Genomic DNA, 21,401 nt, shown 5'->3' with positions numbered 1-21,401 from the left:
CAGAAAGCCTATAACAAGGTGGAATTATTACCCCTAGAGATAAATTAGTGATTCTTCTGTGCATTGATTTTTTTTGGCACAAATGTATTCTGGCTCCCCTGAAATTTCAATTTTGTAGAAATCTTTTCCTTCCATGGAAAAAAAGACCATCAATTAAAAGGATATAAAATTAAACGTTGTTACCTCAGTAGAATTGTTGAAACAAAACATTGTTCCAATATATATAATAGGAACCTAGCTGACCTGTTCCAAACTGGCTCCATGTTCTTAAAGGAGAAGGAAAGGTTAAAAGTATGAGCTTTACCAGAAAGGTCTATATATAGTAAATACACCAGTAAAACCTCAAAGTAATGCTGCTCTGAGTCCTATGTCAAAAGAAACACTGCATTTATTTCCTTGTATTGAGTACACATGGACATTTCTATCAGACTTTCTTCTTTCAGCTTATAGGAACAGTAACATAAAAAATGAAAATGTTTTGAAGAAATTACATTACAATGTACTGGTGCCCTTCACAGGTAAAATTGGGGTGTTTGCTTCAGAAACATGACTATAGTTTATATAAACAAGCTTCTGTGTAGCCATGGAGGCGGTCATTCATGCAAAGGATACACAGTAGATAACAGATAAGTACTACTATAGTTTATATAAACAAGCTTCTGTGTAGCAATGAGGGCAGCCATTCAAGCACAGGATACACAGTAGATAACAGATAAGTTCTGAAGAATCCCATTGTATACTAAAGAGCTTATCTGTTATCTGCTGTGTATCCTGTGCTCTTTCTCCTTTTTCATCTTTGAACGGCTGTCCCCATAACTACACAGCAGCTTGTTTATATAAACTATTGTAGCATTTCTGAAGCAAACACACCAGTTTTACCAGTGCAGTACATTACATGTTCATGACTTTAAAAGACTAATGTTTTTGTGCTACTGTTCCTTTAAACCTCCAGGGCAAGGGCTTGAGCATGCTCAGTTTGCTTCTCTCTCCCTCTTCTTACTCCCTTCTCTCTCTTCCCCTCCCTGCTGTAATATGAGCCCAGAGCTATGAGTCAGCAGGGAGAGACTCAGGCAGGAAGCGATGTCATGCCAAGCTAATATGACAGCTATCAAGTAGAGAGCCTCTATAGTTGTTTACTCAGGTATAGTGAAGCATTCTATAGAATAAATTTAGCATTCTAGCTTGCACTATTGTCGCTAATCTATTAGAATAAACTGAATGGGCAGCTTTCCTTTTCCTTTAATTCCTAAAGCATTTTTTTTTACTGAAGACCTAAACAGCAGTATGTCCTTACTTTTAATATTGGAGGCTAGTGTAAAATCATTAACCACCTGTAATTGGCCTGGTCATCTAGGCAGTGCCTAAATTAGAGTTGAACTCTTCTTTAATAAGAAAAGTTTACAGATCCAAAATGTGTTACTGTTTTTTTCAAATAAAGGTATACAGTATAGCATCACATATTTTTGGGCTCATACAGATGATTATTATGGTGCACATAAATAGTGCTCAAGGGAAAAGGTTTTTTATCCACATGCAAGGCATTTTAATACTTCACACGAAAAATCTGTGCATAGACTTTCTATGGTTCAAGACACACACAGATTAGTGTTGTAACACTTTGGTGATTGCACTAAATTTTAACAATATGGCACTAGGTTCTGTTATTTGTTTTGTTCCATAGCCTGTGGTGCTGATCTTTAAGTGTATCTTGATTTGATGATCCAGTGGAGGAACTGTGAAAAAGATTCCGAGGGTTTACTTTTCCTTTAAATCTTGCAAATATTTGTTGTTTTTTGCAATTTTACTCGGTTATGCATTTTAATATAATTTAATATAGGAATTTTAATATAATTTTCATTTTCGATGCAAACTTGAAGATGAGGCTGGAATTCCTGGGTGTTAAGTTCATTTATTGCCTGGCATTGGCTTATATTGACCTTTATGTGAAGAAATTCAGTAGGAGGCAAATGGGGATTTTTTTTTACTAAATGCTCAGTGAAGTAACTACAAATAGATTCTCAGATCTGAACATCTACCAGGGATAGGCCGTGCTGAAGTCATTTTCCAATCAATGTCTTAGCTCCCAGCCCATCAATATTCTGCCTCAATCAAATCCTAATGATTTCTAATGGAAATTTGGCCCGAACTGCACATTCCAACCAGTATTGATGCGCATCACAGTCTTTTCTAGACACACAGCACATGCTAAAGTATTTAGATGGCCTCCTCTTCAAAGCGTTCTCAAAGGTCAACACGTTTAGATCAATACAGCTGTTAGAATTTAGATGATTCCAGAAGTGTCACAGGCAAAGAAACACAGTCTCCGAGTCTTATTAACCACTAAGAATGCGATTCACCTTTCCGGCCTCCACAGCTCATCGGAACTTGTAAATATAAACAGCAGCGAGTTGCTAGATTTTCTGCATAAATGAATAGCGGATCCACAAAAGAGATGGAGCAAGAGGTCAATGTTCCTGTTTATTAATGCATGAGCAATTGCACAATCTGTTTTTTTTTTGTGTGCCAGTGGTGGGGTTGAGTGGTGAAAAAATGTTTTCCTTTATAAGATTTAGTATGTATTACTGTATAAATACAGGCATTTGTTTAAGATCAGCTATGGGTGTGAATTCTTTGTATATCTATTAATAGAATATTGTACAATACTGTAGCCCTACCCTCTCTAAGAACTTGCCACAGTGACCCATAATTTGATACCCGTTTTAGTAGACATGCTCGTGACATCAGATCAAACATATGGAGTTCACTGAAGTAAGGGCAATGGTTCATGGGAATATTTGAACCCCACAATAAATTTGCACTACTGTGGGTAACAATTCTCTTGAAAATTCTCCAATGATTGAAATCACTGATGGTAAAACCTATGTGTCGCAAAGTCGCCTTAAAGGTGTCAATGGTACATGCATGATGTCACACATTGAGTATCTTTGTAGCTAATGCAGAGCCAATATTATTACTGGACTATTACTCTTAGTATGTGGATGAGTCTCCATTCTCCATTCTATCCATGCTACAGAAATAATGAGTTTATTAGCCCTGTTGTTTAATGGTAATACAATTGTACATCAAATCTTTCCCTGGACCCTCCTAGCTCATACAGATATAGAAACATTGGAGTAAAAGTTACACTGCTATAGTTCCAGGGGTACCCAGGGCACAAATAAGCACTCACCCCAAATCTCCCCCTAACTGGCCTTCAGGCTGGGTCCCCTTAGCTCATAACAAAGTTAAAGATATAAAGAAACACTGGGGTAACAATTACCCTGTTATAGTTCCAGGTGTACCCAGGGCACAAATAAGCATTCACCCCAAATCTCCCCCTAACTGGCCTTCAGGCTCTGTCCCCTTAGCTCATAACAAGGTTACAGATATATAGAAACATTGGGGTAACAGTTACCCTGTTATGTTCCAGGGGTATACTAGTTTAGGCCCCTAGGATATCATGCCCAGTATATTTGCAAACCGTACTGTTTAATATTCCCTTTATGCTTTATCTGTTTACATTCTATCTCAGCCATACAAACAAAATTTGGATTTAATGTTTGAACCTTATTTTATCTTCCAAGGATGTCTCACAACGCGTGTTACTGTGTAATTCATATAGTGGTTTGAACCACATCTACAGCTTTATCTCCCTTGTTGCTTCCCTTCTGTATTCAAAGCAGTAAATCATATAGTTTTTTTGGTGGTAGGAATGGTTTTCTTAAAGAAACACAAAGGGGCACATTTACTTAGCTCGAGTGAAGGAATAGAAGAAAAAATACTTTGAATTTCGAACATTTTTTGGGCTACTTCGACCATTGAATCGGCTACTTCGACCTTCGACTACGACTTCGAATTGAAATATTCGAGCTAAAAATCGTTTGACTATTTGACCATTCGATAGTCAAAGTACTGTCTCTTTAAAAAAAACTTTGACCCCCTACTTCGCCAAGTAAAACCTACCGAGGTGCAATGTTAGCCTATGGGGAAGGTCCCCATAGGCTTCCTAACAAATTTTTGGTCGAAGGAAATTCGTTGGATCGATGGTTTAAAGTTCGATTCGAAGAATTTCGATTTTATGCTTCGATCGAACGAATTGTGGTAAATCCTTCGACTTCGATTTTCTAAGTCGAACGATTCAACTTCTACAGTCGAATATCGAGGATTAATTAACCCTCAATATTTGACTCTAAGTAAATGTGCCCCAAAGTGTGGTACAAAATATATATACCTATATTCTTCAAAGAGTGTTATATCTCATATATAAAAGTGCAATTATTCTGCAAAACATACAATATTTATGGTATATTAAATTAAGTCATATATTTCTACTGCAGGTAGATATAACTTGAACATTCTTTTCAAAATACTGAAACAATTCATTACACCAGTGAACATCATCACCAATGGGAAGAATGTAAGAAACATAAAAATATACAGGTGTGGGACCTGTTATCCAGAATGCTCGGGACCTGGGGTTTTCCGGATAACAGATATTTCTGTAGTTTGGATCTTCATACCTTAAGTCTACTAGAAAATCATGTAAATATTAAATAAACCCAATAGGCTGATTTTGCTTCCAATAAGGATTAATTACATCCTGATCAAGTAACAGAATAGAAATGGTTGTCATTTAAAATGATATTAAACTGTTACTGTTCTCAATTTATTCCCTTAAGAAGCACTAAGAAACACTCAATGTGACTTAATATAGTGACAAAGTTAATAGCAAAGTAGAGAAAGACATTTAAAAACTACAAATCTGTTGGGACAAAAGCTGCATTTAATAAAATTTATACAATATAAACACTATAATATCCGTTTTAAAACAGCAATCCGGAAAGCAAAGAAAAGAAATGAAGAGTGCATTGTGGCTGAGGCTAAGACTAAACCCAAAAAGTTTTTTAAGTATATTAATGCTAAAAAGATACAGCTTGAGAGTGTTGCTCCTTTTAATAAAGGTACCATTATGATTGTAACAGATACAGAAAAGGCAAATGTGCTAAATCAGTTCTTTTCTACAGTATATACAATCGAGGAGTCTGAGTTCCCAGGGTCACTTCATAGTTACACTGATGGCTCAGCTCAATATAGTCAGTGGCTGACTCAGGATATGATTCATAAAGCTTTAATAAAATGAATGTAAATAAGATGCCAGGGCTACATGGCATACACCCCCAGGTTTTAAGAGAGCTTAGTTCAGTTTTAGACTGGCTCCTATTTCTGATTTTCTCAGATTCACTTTCATCTGGTATGGTACTTATGGATTGGAGACAAGTTGATGTCATTCCATATTTAAAAAGGGATTACGATCTCAGACTGGCAATTATATGACAGTAAATTTGACATCTGGCAAATTATTTGAAAGCTTGTTAAGGGATCACATTCAAAATGTTGTCCTAGTGAATGGCATTATGAGCAGCAATGCTCATGGCTTTTTGAAGGAAAGGTCATGTCAGACAAATTTGACGAATGCATTCAAATCAATGGGCATTTTTTTGGGGGCGACTTTTACTTTTTTGTCGAAATGCGTTAGTCAATGGGAGTTTTTTCTTATGGTGACTAGTGATGAGCTAATCTGTCCCATTTCTCTTCGCCATAAAATTAGCAAAACAGCGAAAACATTTGCGAAATGGCAACATTTTTGTGAAACCCATTGAAGTCAAGAGGCCACAAACTTTTTTTTACATGCAACAATTTTTTACACTCACTACACTTTTTTCTCACACAAAATGCATTAACGTCTAAGGGTGTTTTTCTTGTGGTGACTTTTTTGTCTTGGCAACTTTTTGGTCTGTACGTTTTCAACTTTCCTGTAAAGCTTTTGTCCAAATGCATTAAAGTCTGTGGGCGTTTTTTTTTTATCCTGACTTTTTTGTCTCTGCAACAATTTTATCTTGGTGACCTTTTTGTCACTGTTTTGCTATAAAATTCACACATGGTGAAATGTAGAATTTCACAGAGAATCCATGCCTGGTGAAAAAATTCGCCCATCACTATTCATTTTTATTAGGATGCAGTGATGGTGTCAGAGTTCTGCTTAGGTGTCACCTCTACCTTCTCAGTTAATTCCATGTTCTTCCACCAATTTTAACTCATTTGAGTGCAATTTGCTAACCTGAGCCAATCATTGGTGGAATTTTGTGCGACAATTGCAAATGCGCTGGAAATTTTGCAAAGGAACATTGCATCTACACCCCTCAATTCTTGCACTGCTTTTATTAATGAGCCCAGCAAGAGTAATCCTATAACAAAAAACGAATGGTCTCATCATCGCACATCGGTACACTTTTTGCTTTTCTCAAACGAAGTAACGTAAATTTACATTTTTCCAATTTCTTCTCTGACAACCTCTGCGATGTCACGGGGAGCAGATGTTGTCAACACAAACAACCGCATTATGCTGTCTGCCGACATAGTTGAACAAATACAAATATGTCCATCTGCATCTCGCAAGGGCAATCACAATTTCATCTCAATTGTCTCTTTCTTGAAAGGACAACACAATTCGTCCTTATGATTTATTAGTTTTTTTTACAAGGTTTGCTTAGGTCTGTACTTTAACCCCTCAAAGCCATGAGGATGTGTAACTAACACAACAACCCACTCTAAGAATGCCAAATAATAAACCAATACAATTTATTTTCGTGACATATCCTTGAATGTATCACACTCACAGATGGACAACTTACTTATTTTATTACCGAGGATTTAAGTTTTCTCCACACTTTCACAACTATGACCATAGAGGTAGAATGATAATGTGCTAAGTACAGGAGGGAGGAAGGTTAAGTAGAACAAGGTTGTTGAAAGGAGAGACTAAAATAGGAAATACATTCAGTGCTGGAGGCCAGATATGTTCTCTCTCTCTCTCGTTTTTTCACAGCCAGCTGCACAAAACATATTTTACGTTTTTTATTGAGTTTTTTTTTGTAAATGAACAGGATTGAGTAGGAGGCTGTGGTAGGTCTCCGACTCAGTGAAGAGGCACGCCGTGCTAATTTGCTCTTACACCAATGATGGATCCACTTGGATGGTCCCTTTCTTCCTCCTGCCTATAAAGCCAAGTGGCATGGCCACAAATCGACAGTTGTTCTGAGCAGCAATTATCCTGGGCAGAATTTGCAAAGGGCACATTTATTGCCTGCACATTAAGATCCATAAAATATAATTAGTTTATCTTAAGGGCTATGATCCGTTTTGTGTGTGTGTTTTTTAAAATTTCCATAGAGAAATGTAGTGAGTTTAACTGCTGTCATCACAAGATTGAACTGATAAAGTGACTTTTGAATTGGAATTTCCCAAATATAAATGTATTAGAAATTAGCGATGAGCGAATGTTTGAGCCAGGCATGGTTTTGTGGTGAAATTCCGAACTTTGCCATCTGTGATCTATGGAAAAAAAATTAACAGTGACAAACTTATCGCAGAGAGAAAAAAGTCACCATAAAAAAAAACTCCCATTCACTGCATTTGGAGTGAGAAAAAATTGCTGCTCGTAAAAAAGTATTTGACGCCTATTGACATCAATGCATTTCACAAATTTTTAGACAACATTTTTCTTCAGATTCGTTCATCACTATTAGAGACCAAATTTTGATAATATTTAAGGAGGAGACCTGAAGAATCCATCTTTACCTATTTTCATTGTTAATTTGGGCTTAAAAAGACAATAGCCCATCAACCTCTCTAAACTTCTCTAAATGACCCCAAGTACATTTATACATCTACAGACCTATTTATGCACTTACGTAAAACATATTGTACCTACAGTCATATGAAAAAGTTTGCGCACCCCTCTAAATTCTTTGGAGTTTTGTTTATCATTGGCTGATCTTTCAAAGTAGCAACTTCCTTTTAATATATAACATGTCTTATGGAAACAGTAGTATTTCAGCAGTGACATAAAGTTTAATGGATTAACAGAAAATATGCAATATGCATCATAACAAAATTAGACAGGTGCATAAATTTGGGCACCCCAACAGAGATATTACATCAATACTTAATTGATCCTCCTTTTGCAAATGTAACAACCTCTAGACACCTCCTATAGCCTTTGATGAGTGTCTGGATTCTTAAGCAGTGATCAGGGGACCTCAGCCCTATGCATTAGGGAGAACAGTCATCTGCTTTCCTAGATACATCTGTATACCCACCTTGAGGGACTGTTAAAATGAAAGTTGGAGTGAAGGTATCTTTTTCTTTAAGGACTGGAGCCCAAAATGGGACTACATACTCAAAACCAGACCTTACTAGGGATCTATAGAGAGGGAAAATAAAGCTTTCATCCCTTGAATAAAGAGTTTTTTGTGTTTTTACTTTTGCCATACAGTGTTAGTGCTCAGGGTAACATCAGTGCAAAGCACTTATACCCACCCAACTCCCCATCCCATGGGTGGATAAATAATTCAAACAATTATCTCTATTAATAATCATTTCAGTGTGGAAAATAAACGGTTAATGTTTTACCAAGTGACAACTATAAATAAATTGGCCCCTATGCATTCCTTACATTATAAGCCATTTTTATCACTTTTGTTCAGTATAAAAAAAAATTAAAATACATTTTTTTATGGCAAAACAAAACACAAGGGCAAAGCCTAGAGTGGATTCCCAAACATGTCTGGCTCCTCCTGGTCTGAGTGAATCATATGACAACACATTGGCTTGTTGCAATCCCTGCTGCATAAAAAGGATGATGTTACTTAGTGTCAGGAGACCTCCATTGCGGAGCACTCTGCTTCGTATCCAAGATGGCGGAGCCCATCTCTGTGCACTGAAGTCATCAAGCCAAAAACTGCGCCAAAATTCAAAATAAAGGGACGCAGAGGTCACGAGTTCAATGCCCAATTATAGGTCACAATCACTTGGCGTTCCTGGGTGCTGATAATTATTATTCTATTGATTCCTGGACTTTGGACCCCTTGCCTTGTTCCTGACTATGATCCTGTTCTGCCTGCCATTGAACTCTTGCCTGAATCCTAACTACTCTTATTTTTGACCCTTTGGCTACCGTGAACTGGACTTTCTACCAAGTGCTTCCTCCTTGGTCCAGACTTTTCCGCAATCAGAGCCGCAAGGTGCCTGACACTTAGGGGGCACCTGCCATTATGCTAGAGATCGGGGGGGAGAATTTTAATACTGTACTTAAGTAGTGATGAACCAATCTGTCTGAAAAAATCACAAAACACATTGAAGTCAATAGGCAACACTTTGCTGCACTTTGGCAGATGGTGTAGTATGGAATTTCACTGTGAATCCATGTATGTCGAAAAAACTCTCTCTTCACTATTCATAAGTGAACACTACTACACATATGCATTTTTAATAGATTTTGCTTCTTTTGGTCAGCTTTCCCGCTGTTCTGATTGCATTTGCTTGGCCTTCTCTAGGCAACAGAGCTGAAAATATAAACATTGCTGTCCTGTATCTTTTCAAAAAAACACCTTTTTTTATGTTCTTTGGTGTTGGAAAGAATAATAAAAATTTTCCCCTGGTTCTGATCTAAAATTCAAGCTCTACCCTAACATGCAAATCTCAGCAGGTTCAAACTTATAAAATCATGCAAATTAATGAGATTACGTCAAAACAACTTGTATTTCGGTGATCACTAAAGAATATTCCATGACTCATCCATAAATCTCACACAAATATCTGAAAACAATTGCACGAACACGGGAACAGCTATGCACAGGGCGCTTGATCTTAACTTCAAATGTAGGCTCCAATGCTATGGCAAGATGCAATCCTTAAATTAAATCCATTCAAGTCATTATAAAAACACACATACCCTAAGGAGAATTAGTGATTATCGTATAAAATCCAGCACAGACAATAATATCTTCAATTTGCAAGTAGGACCTTTGCCATTGACTTCACCAGGACCTCGACAGGTTGAAGATGGAGGATTTTTGGTTGGTTTAGAGTTTTTTAGTAAAAAAACTATTTTTTTTAAATTTTTAACATTAGCACAACCCCCTCAGTGTCAGTCAAAGACAATTATCTTGCATTAAGCATAGGCCTCTGCATCTATTTAAGCTGAGAGCACCTGCCACAAACTTGTGAAAAAATATTTCACTCATGCCTATTCTTAAAGGGATTCTGTCATGATTTTTATGGTGTAGTTTTTATTTCTAATTTACATTGCATACACTGCAAATAATTCATTCTACCATATAAAATGTTATTCCTGAACCAACAAGTGTATTTTATTTTGTTGTAATATTGGTGTGTAGGCGCCATCTCAGGTCATTCTGTCTGGTCCTGTGCTTTCAGAAAGAGCCAATGCTGCACTATGGAACTGCTTTCTGTCATGCTGTTGTTTCTCCTACTCAATGTAACTGAAGGAGTCGCAGTGGGACATGGGTTTTTACTATTGAGTGTTGTTCTTATATCTACTAGGGAGTAGTGATGGGCAAATTTGTTCCGTTTGCTTTGACAAAAAATTTGCGAATTTCCCGCAAAATTTTTTAAACCGTGAAAAATGTGATGCTGGTGACAATTCCGATACCGGCGACAATTGCGATGTGCAGTAGTCAATGGTGTGCGTTTAATTGCTACCAGCATCAGAATTTTGGCCAGCAAATTTTCACTGCAAATTCGTGAATTTATTAGACGGCGTCAAAAGGCGGAAATTCACCGCAAATTTGCGCCTTGCAAATAACTTCTCAGGGAGCTGTTATCTTTTGAAAGGGAGGTGTTAACTGGTTACCTTCCCATTGTTCTGCTGATGGGCTTTTCTGGGGGCGGGTGCTATCACTCCAACTTGTAGTGCAGCAGTAAAAAGTGACTGAAGTTTATCAAGTCATTGGGGGCCCCTGGGAAACTGACAGTATGTCTAGCCCCATGCCAGATTTAAAAATTAAGTATAAAAATAATTTGTTTGCTCTTTTGAAAAACGAATTTTAGTGCAGAATTATACTGGAGCAGCACTATTAACTGAAGCATTTTGAAAAAAACATGTTTCTCGTGACAGAACCCCTTTAAGGACAGGGGCCCAAAACTGCACTGCATAGTCAAAGCGAAGCTTTATTAGGGCTTTAAAGAGAGACAGAATTATTCTTTCTTCCTTTCAGTTTAATGCTCTTTTTTTTTATATACATAAGAAAACTGAACCAGCTTAATAGCCCCTGACTGACACTGCCTAGAGCTACACAGTCTGTTATCCCCAATAATCCTCAAATCCTTCTTATGTATGGAGACCCTCAACATAATTCCATTTCGTGTACAATCAGCATTGATATTCTTCTTGCTTAGCTGTGCATTTATCAATACTGGAGCTATTTTCCTGATCAGTATCCTGATCGTATCACTCTGTAAAGTGGAGACATACTGCCCAGTATCATTAAGGTACAGGGTCAGTACTTTAAACACCAACTTCAAGTTCTAAAGCAAATGAACAAGGAGAGACCCTCTGAGATGCTCTCATCACTACAAATAATATGTTCCAGGCAAAGTCTAGCTGTCACTATTGAAAAAAGAACAGGAAAAGGCATTTTCCATCGAATGGGCACACATTTAGGGGCACATTTACTTAGCTCGAGTGAAGGAATAGAAGAAAAAATGCTTTGAATTTCGAATGTTTTTTTCGGCTAAGTCGACCATCGAATTGTCTACTTCGACCTTCGACTACGACTTCAATTCGAACGATACGAACTAAATATTGTTCGACTATTCGACCATTCGATAGTCAAAGTACTGTCTCTTTAAAAAAAACTTTGACCCCCTACTTCGCCACCTAAAACCTACCGAGCATCAATGTTAGCCTATGGGGAAGGTCCGCATAGGCTTTCTAACAAATTTATGATCAAAGGAAAATCGTTCGATCGATGGATTAAAATCCTTCAAAACGTTCGATTCGAAGGATTTAATCGTCGATTGAATGATTTTTAATACGATTATTCGAACGAACGAATAGCGGTAAATCCTTCGACTTCGACTATCGAAGTCGAAGGTTTTTCTTCGACGGTCGAATATCGAGGGTTAATTAACCCTCGATATTCGACAAATAGTAAATGTGCCCCTAACTGTAGGTACGATCGTTAAAGAGTCATGATAAACAAGGGGGAAAAAATGAGTACAAAAGTGAAGGAAAATTTAAGGGAGGAAGAACCAGGTACCTAGGAATCTCTTTGCATCCAAGGGGAACTGATACTTTTTTTTTTACTTGTTGGCCATCGGACAGGTTTTTACTGGCTGTCCCAGCATACGATAAGAGGCAGACGGCGAGATATCCCAAATGTTTGCAAGTAATTATTTCATAACCATATGGAGGAAATGATTTGTATCTGTGAATAGTCTCCTGCTGGGAAGTTTCTATGAGCAAAGTAAGTGGGTAATCTTCCATGCAATGTTTTTATTTATTCATGGAGCAATAAAAAGATTGTTGTGGTGGAACTATGTTTTGCCATTTCCATGTGTTATTAGTATTCTGTGAAGGTGCCATTTTAAATCAAGTTTCTAGTCCCCTTCGTGTCCTTCCTTTGGTCAGGTGCCCCCTTGGCTCATAAAAAAGGTTATCAGTGTGAGTTTGTGTGTATGTGCACTGAGTTTTATTTGGAGGGGTTGAACTTGATGGACTTTGTTCTTTTTCAAACTCAACTTAACTACGATATGGGATAACATTGGTGTATCACCCATTCAACTATAGTTCCAAAAATATATGTGGCACTAAGGGGGTTATTTTTTAAAGTCTAAAAATTTTAGTTTTTTTTACCATCAAATCTGACTTTTTAGTGATTTATTATACCCCGAGGCTGCTTAAAGTCTGAATCCAAAAATACTCCATCTCCAAGCTGTCGGGGTCCTGTAGAAGACAATGCCAAAGGTCCCATTTCAAATTTGATGATATATTTGCGCTAAGTTTCAGACAAAAAAACCCAAAAAATCAGACATTTCAAGAGATTTCACAGTGTGTTTTGGACAGGGGTTTTTCTCACAAAAACCCAAATTCTTTTAGTTTTTTTCCAAACCGATTTTATCAAGTTTTTTCAAAGATAAATACAATCAAATTGTGGATTCTAGTTTGGTCGGACTTTTTTTACTTAAAAAATCTGAAAAAAAATCTGATTTTGATAAAGAACCCCCTAGGTGTTCACCCAAAATTTCAGCCTATTAAGTCTTCGAGAACTGCTTCCAGGAGTATCCAGGAGAATAAAAGATTTTTGCCTCAGATCTCACCACATGGCTCTGTCACCAGTGGCAAAACAAGTGTATGAGGAGGCTAATTAAAGGCACAGATTCTATATAGACTCCTACAAAAAGTAACCAAGAACAGGTCAGGAGTAGTGATGGGCAATTTATTCGCCAGGTGCGAATTCGCTGTGAATTCCCGCGAATTCGGGTGCGAATTCGCTGTGAATTCCCACGAATTCGCAAAACCGCTGCGAAAATGCATTTTTTTGGACGCCGGTGCATTTTCGCCAGCGAATGTGCACCGGCGTCCAAAAAACAGACGCCGGCGTCAAAAACGACGGAAATTTGCAAATTTTCCGGCAAAACACCCAAAATTCGTCCATCACTAGTCAGGAGAAATATAGTAAAAGTTTGTGTAAAATTCCACCCAGGACACCTTGCAGGGTAAATGTAGTACTGGTTTCATAAAATAATGACCCCAAAGTACATAAACTGCCCAAGCTTTAATTAAAAAAATCTGGCCATGTCTGGCTCCCCTAGGTGAAAATCTCCAAAATTGCTTCCCACTCCAAAAACAGAAAAAATCTTTATTGTAACTTAATTAAAATATGTACCAACCCCACAGTCTACAGCCTTACTTGTTTCATGCTCAAATGACACTTGGAGGCAGATTTATCAAGGGTCGAATTTCGAATTTAAAAAACTTCGAAATTCGAATTAAAAATTTTATTTTTAAAAAATGAATCGAAAGTTTTTTTGCGGGTGAATAGTCTGGATTCGAATTCGTCCGAATAGGAATCATGCAAATCGAAGTAATAGAGCATTTGATCGAATTCGAATCAAAAGTTTTTCCCCAAAAAAATTCAGCAGGTTTTAGATGGCGAATGGTTGAAGTCGTGACATTACATGATACATTTATATTCGAATTTTCAAATGTTTTTCAAATTCAAATCGAATTTGGACTATTCCCTTGTCGAAATACACAAGAATTAGCTTGAAATTCTAATTTTTTAATTGAAGTGCTATTTGGGCAAGACGCATTTGGGCATAGACTGTGGGGTTGGTCCATATTTTAACTAAAACTGGAGTGCGGAATGGTTTGGTAGATTTGCATGGTACTCCATTGATACTGGGGCTTTTTACCTGCACCCAAGTGCTTTCCTATTACAGCTTACAATATCCTGATCTTTTTTGAAATGACACCCTTAAGAGGACATGCCTGAAGTTTAATTTATTAGTACAAGTACAAAATGCTAAGATGTGTGCAAATTCCTGCATTTCTACACAAAGGTACATGTACCCATACATGCAACTTACATTCATGCCAATGTCCTGATTTGGCAAACTTAAATTTACTACTGCACTTAATGCAAAATATACGGGGTACAAATGCTAACAAACCCTCAAAATAATACCTGAGAACAGTTTTGCCATTTATATTGATGATATACAGTAAGCAGGTATAAATGTGATGATATTAGCAGATTTAAACTGCTAATATTATAAATTTATAACAGGAGTGCCCCATGCTGTTCTGTGCAGCCCGTAGGGCAGAATTCCATTCCACAAGTTACTTAAATGAGCAATAGGACTGAGCAGATAAGCACTAGAAATAACTACTGCCATTCAATCCAACTGGACAGATGGACGTAAGACCAGGGGGTGCTCCTGTTACAAATTCATGATATTAGCAATGCAATTATAATGAAAATTGAAAGGAGAAATAATGTCAGTTATAAAAAGGCTCAGGAGAGCCATTGTACATTAAGCAGTTTTTTTGCGTGTAGTTCCCCTTTAAGCAAGTTCTATTTTTAAGAATTGCAAAAAACAAAAACCAACAGTAAAAAAAAGGCAAACTATTTTTTTCTTCCCACAATAAGTATCACATTCACTAGACTGCAGTGTCTTCAGGCAGAAGCTTTTTTCGTCAGTACAAAATGTTATAATTCACTACATCTCCAGATACAAACCACCGAAATTCCCTGAATCTCAGCACAGGCTGAATCATTTTACTCTCCTCTAATTGCAAGCTCTATATTATATTATAGGAACACTGAGCTCCCGAAACATAAAATAGACACATACCTGCGCGCTGCTTGGCACCTCATCTGCAACTCTACCTTTGTTCCCAGTTGATTTATTTAAGATGTGCACACAGTGTTTCTACAACTTGGGAGGATTTCCTAATTAATTTCAGGGAGAATATAATTCACTCTCAACTTGTAGCATTAACACTGGGAACAGACACAGAGTGGGACAGAGACACTATGTCCCACTCTGAAACAGTATTGGACTGCACACACATACTAATACCTATACTGTACTATAAAGAATGGCTCCCTACTTTTGTATAAATACAAATATACAGAGAAGGAATGTTCTGGGCACACACTAAGCTATACCTCATACTGTACTGTCTAAGGGAATCTATATGGCATCTCCCTCCTCCCATATGTATAAATACAAATATACAGAGAAGGAATGTTCTGGGCACACACTAAGCTATACCTCATACTGTACTGTCTAAGGGAATCTATATGGCATCTTCCTCCTCCCATGTGTATAAATACAAATATACAGAGAAGGAATGTTCTGGGCACACAATAAGCGATACCCTCATACTGTACTGTCTAAGGGAATCAATATGGCATCTTCCTCCTCCCATATGTATAAATACAAATATACAGAGAAGGAATGTTCTGGGCACACAATAAGCGATACCCTCATACTGTACTGTCTAAGGGAATCAATATGGCACCTCCCTTATGTATAAATACAAATATACAGAGAAGGAATGTTCTGGGCACACAATAAGCTATACCCTCATACTGTACTGTCCAAGGGAATCTACTGTATATGGCACCTCCCTCCTCCCATATGTATAAATACAATTAAACAGAGAAGGAATGTTCTGTAGTGATGGGCGAATTTATTCGCCAGGCGCAAATTCACCGCAAATTTGCGCGATTCCCCGCCAGCGAATAAATCCGTGAAACGCCTGTGAAAATTCGCCCGAAAAAATTCGCCGGCGTCAAAAAATTTTTTGCTGGCGTCGAATTCACGAATTCACGAATTTCGCGCGAAATTCGCGAATTTTCCGGCAAATTCGCCCATCACTAATGTTCTGGGCACACAATAAGCTGTGATAGTGTACTAAAGGTAACAATATGGCAACTCCAACCTATATGTACAAATAGAAATACTGTACAATATTATACTTCAACTTAGTCCTCATCCACAAAAGCCTATAGCGTAAATTCAGTTGAGTTAAATATGATTCTAGAATAAAATCTTGACTTCTGTAATGTATAATTAATAATTAGTAGGGATGAGCAAATTTTTTTGCCGTGTTTCGCCACAGAAATGAGACCCATAGACTTCAATGGGAGAAAAAAAATGTTGCACATCAAAAAAATGTGGCATGTGAAAAAAAATACCCACCCGTCAAAAAAAATGGTCGCCAATAGACTTCAATGCATTTCGGTGAATTTTCACCAGCTGCGAATTTTTGGCGAAGTGAAACGGGTTAAATTCGCCCATCCCTATTAATTATCATATTATTCTTATTATTATTATACTTAGCCGCATTTAAATACAGTAGAGACTCTCCCACAAGCACAATTTTCAGTTAACGGCTAGAGAAGAAAAAAAAGGTCACATTCTCCCTTTTTATGTGACAGTTAAATACATTTGTGTTAATTATGGAAAAGTCAAGTGCAGGTCAAAAATAAAACTGCAGAAATTACAATTGTACATAAAGGGGATTATTCTCCTGAAGAAGAGATATGGTATGGAGGCATGCTCTATATAATATACAATATATTGTTTCTGTCTTTGTCTTAGAGGAGATGTGAAGGAAGTCATTAAACTGAAGGTGAAGGCATCTAAATTAACTTTTAGAACTGAGTTAGGTGACTTACAGGGAAAACTGAAACAAGTTTATGTTAATGTCCTAGTTTTAATGCATAAATAATCCACAATGTGCTTATCTATAGACCAAAACAGCCACAACAAAGGCTTCATGGTAGTGAAATGTTTATACAGAGCCCATTAGTTAGACTTAAAGGAACAGTAACACAAAAAATGAAAGTCTTTTAAAGTAATGAAAATATAATGTGAAATTGGCGAAACATCGAAACATTTAAGTCAAGGGCGTCTGAATAATTTTGAAGCGCATTAATTTTTATGCACGTAGCAATTTTGACCCATGTCAAATATTTATTTTTACGCTGTGGATTTTTTGCTGGTGAATTGTCGCCGCAGTTTCGCAAATTAATTTGCTTGTGGTAAAAGGCAGATATTCACTGCGAATTAGCGTCTGGCAAATGTATTCCCCCATCACTAGTGCTGTGTAGCCATGGGGGCAGCTATTCAAAGCTGAAAAAGTTGAAAAGGCACAGGATTAGTGATGGGCGAATCTTTCCCGTTTGGATGGGCGAAAAATTAGTGGAAAATCATGGAAACTGAAAGTTCACGAGCAATTTATGAAATTCGTCCGTTTTCGCGAAAAATTTGTGAAATTCGTTTTCACAAAACTTTCGTAAAATTCGGATGTTTTCACGCAAAATCAAGCAATTCAAACCTCTAAACGGAAAAAATCAAGCATTTCGAACGTTTTCACAAAAAAATTCTGAAAATCTAAAATTGCCGCAGGCGAATTTTCACCAGCGTTTTTTTCGCCGCAAATTTGTGCCTGGTGAATTTATTCGCCCATCACTACACAGGATACACAGCAGATAACAGATAAGCTCTGTAGTATACAATGCAATTCCTCAGATCTACTATACGTCTACTATATGTCCTATTGCTGCCCCCATGGCTAGAAAGCAGCTTGTTTACATAAACTATAGTAAGTTTCTGAAGCAAACACACCAGTCTTACAGGCAACAGTAGATTATATTGTCATTACTTTAAAACACTTTGATTATTTGTTGTTACTGTTCCTTTAAGCAGTGATCAGGGTACCTCAGCCTGAAACTAGAGTACAAATTGGGGAGAACGGTCATCTGCTTTTCCTAGATGCATCTGTATACTCAACTTGAGGGTCTGTTAATGGAGTTGTTAACACCATTTGACTGGTATTTGTTTGGGCTGTAGGGGCAGTGGTGAGGGATGGAAAAGATAACATGCCACCTTTAGTGTAAATACATTGAGAATTGCATTTTCCAGAAGATGTTTCCATTAACACAACCGAAACAAATGCCTCTAGGAGGGCAGTAAAAATGTTATTATTCAGTTGGTAAAATACCATTCTTGTTTGCAGTGATGCAAGGGCTCCAAGCCTAACAAGCTACAGTTGGAGACAATAGGGTTACTGTTCTGTTTAATTAGAAGAGGATTTTGGATGGGGACACCTTCTAAAGAGTGGGCCTTCATGCCTCAGGTTCCTTGTTGCTGGCACTAAATTTTAACGGTGGCCTAGGAAATGTTTGGAAAGGTTTGTCATCCTAGCCTAGGATCCCCTCATGATTAGTGGTGGGCGAATTTCTCCTGTTTCGCGTTGCCTAAAAATTTGTGAATTTCACACAAAATGCGAGAAACGAGTTGGGCGAAAAATTTGCGAAAAATCTTGAAATCGGAAAGTTCACAAAAAAAACGTGAAATTCGAACGTTTTCACAGAAAAATCTTGAAATTCTGACGTTTTCACTCAAAAATCGTGAAATGTGAAGGTTTTCACTACAAAATCGTGAAATTCTGACATTTTCACAAAAAGTCTAAAAAAAAAATAGGAAAATGACGCCGGCGAATATTCACCGGCGAATTTTTGCCGGAGATTCGCAGAAATTCACCGCAAATTCATGCCAGGCGAATTTATTTGCCCATCATTACTCATGATCTTGCATTGGAAACCGTAATTGCCCACTATGATATGTCTTGATGTTTATGAGTGGATAACTCATGATTTACGCCATCTATGGACTTTGTTGATCAGTGAGAGGAATTAGAGATAACATTAATTTCTACACATATAACACCTTTTCGATAATTGTAACTGCCAATAGGATGTTTCTTAGTCCTACATTATTATAAGAAATTCTGTACCCTCAATTTTTTTGTAGTGGTTTGAGTTCATCTAAACTGTTATTATCATCAATAACCACAAGTCATTTTATTGGAATTGCTAACCAGCTCCTACAACCATATGCTGAGAAGTTTGAGACCCACAACAAAACTGGTGTTTAAACTGGTGTCCTGCTAAGCCTCCTATTGGTCCGGGACTCTACTGAGGTTGCAGTGTTTACATCCTCTTTATTTATGCCCCTACCTGTATCTTAGTTCTACCTACACTATTCACTCACCCATCTTTGATGTCAACTTTAGATATTGGCCTAGATCTCTGATATCAGTTCTGGCAGTAGAGGTTTCAAAGAGGAAATGGGGGTCTAACAGCTTTGTCCCCCTTACAGGTTGCTTTTTTGCAGGTTTTTTTTGGGATGTTTTGAAGTATTTAATGGTGTCTGATCTCATAGTGGCACCTTTGTAAATAACATTGGCTGGTAGGTCATTTCCATGAGCTTTAAGTTTTAGTTCTTAAGTGGCTCTATGTCACACATCAGAGGAGATAGGTAAGTGATGTGGGGAACTAAAGCTTGCCAAAGGATCCAAGTGGGCCTGAAACAAGACTTTACACCAATCACAGGGCTCAGCAGTTCCTGCTCACCAGATGTTTTATACATCTACCTGCTCTCTGAGTCTGACTCTGGTTACAACAGTTCCGCCTTAAGTGTCAAACAATGTTCACCAGCAAAAACCCTACTTAATAGTCCTATGCTTAATTTTTATTATTATTTTTACTGTTTTTCCAAAGATCCGATTGTGCCAATAAAAAAGTGAATACTTTTCAGAACACGAGCGGTATTTAATGACATTTAAAGATAGTTGAGAGTATTTATTAGTGATGGGCAAATTTGCGCCGTTTCGCTTCGGCGAAAAATTAGCCAATTTCGCGCAAAATTCGCAAAACGGCGGAAAATTTGCGAAACGGCGCCGGCGTCTCGTTTTTGACGCCGGCGCATTTTTTTGACGTCGTCAAATTTTTGCCGCAAATTTTTGCCACAAATTTTCGTGGGCGTTTCGCAAATTTATTCGCTGGCGTCCAATCACGCAAATTCGCCCATCCCTAGTATTTATCACTGATTATGCATCTGAAAGTAACTTGCACATAAGAAACATAAGACTGACTTTATCCAGTTTTCAAATGGGGGCCACTGACCCCACCTAAAAAGAAATGCTCTGTAAGGCTACAAATGTATTGCTATTGCTACTTTTTATTACTTATCATACTATTCAGGCCCTCTCTTATTCATATTCATATTTAATTTATCATCACATAAATATGTAAAGTGAATTATTAGACAGAAAGCATGAAGCATTGGTGGTGCCTACAATAAAAAAAATAATATGTTTGTAGCATTTAACTTCAATTGAAATGAATTATATGTGGGTAGGTAAAATTATTTGAAGAAAAATAGAAGTCTTTTCATTTCCCCCACAACATCTGAAGATCAATTAGTCTATATATTATTCATTGTCTGAAATGAGACATTATATTAAAATGGTTTCAGATGGGCATTGGTTTTCCAATAAGCATCATCTTAACTGTTGCAGTAAGCATTCCACTAGTGCCAGGTTTCTTGTTTCCTTGATGTGGAAGCACTGAGAGCATCTAGGTTAAATCCTATAGTAATTGAATAAACCCCATGATATAGAGGACTAAAATGTATGTAAGGATGTTAGTGTCTAGATCTCAATGACAGATTTGAGAGTTTATATAAATTTACAGGTTTGGGGGAACCTCTAAGTACCAGGCATAGTTGAGATGCATCCATTTCAGGCTTTTAGGCTGATGTGCATCCAAAAGTTTTGGGGGACCCTATAAGGACCAGGCATAGTTGGCAGCCCTCAAGCTTCCAGAATTTGTGGGGAAACCTATTGGAATCAGGCAGTGTTCAGACTTGGCTAACTCAGACTTGAAGATTGATGAGCATCCAGAAGTTGTGTGGAAACTATAGGTACCATGCATAGTTTCAACACATCCACCTCAAGCTTGAAGACTGATGCACATTCAGAAGTTGTGGGGGAACCTATTGGGATCAGGTAGAGTTGAGACTTATCTACCTCAGACTTGAGGATTGATGAGCATCCAGAAGTTGTGTGAAGCCTATAGGTACCATGCGTAGTTTCAATGCATTCACCTCAAGCTTGAAGACTGATGCACATCCAGAAGTTGTGGGGGAACCTATTGGGATCAGGCATAGTTGAG

This window comes from Xenopus laevis, chromosome 4S (assembly GCF_017654675.1).
Source record: "Xenopus laevis strain J_2021 chromosome 4S, Xenopus_laevis_v10.1, whole genome shotgun sequence".
NCBI classification, from domain to species: domain Eukaryota; kingdom Metazoa; phylum Chordata; class Amphibia; order Anura; family Pipidae; genus Xenopus; species Xenopus laevis.
The sequence above is the reverse complement of the archived record's forward strand: the minus strand, read 5'-3'. Positions refer to the sequence as shown.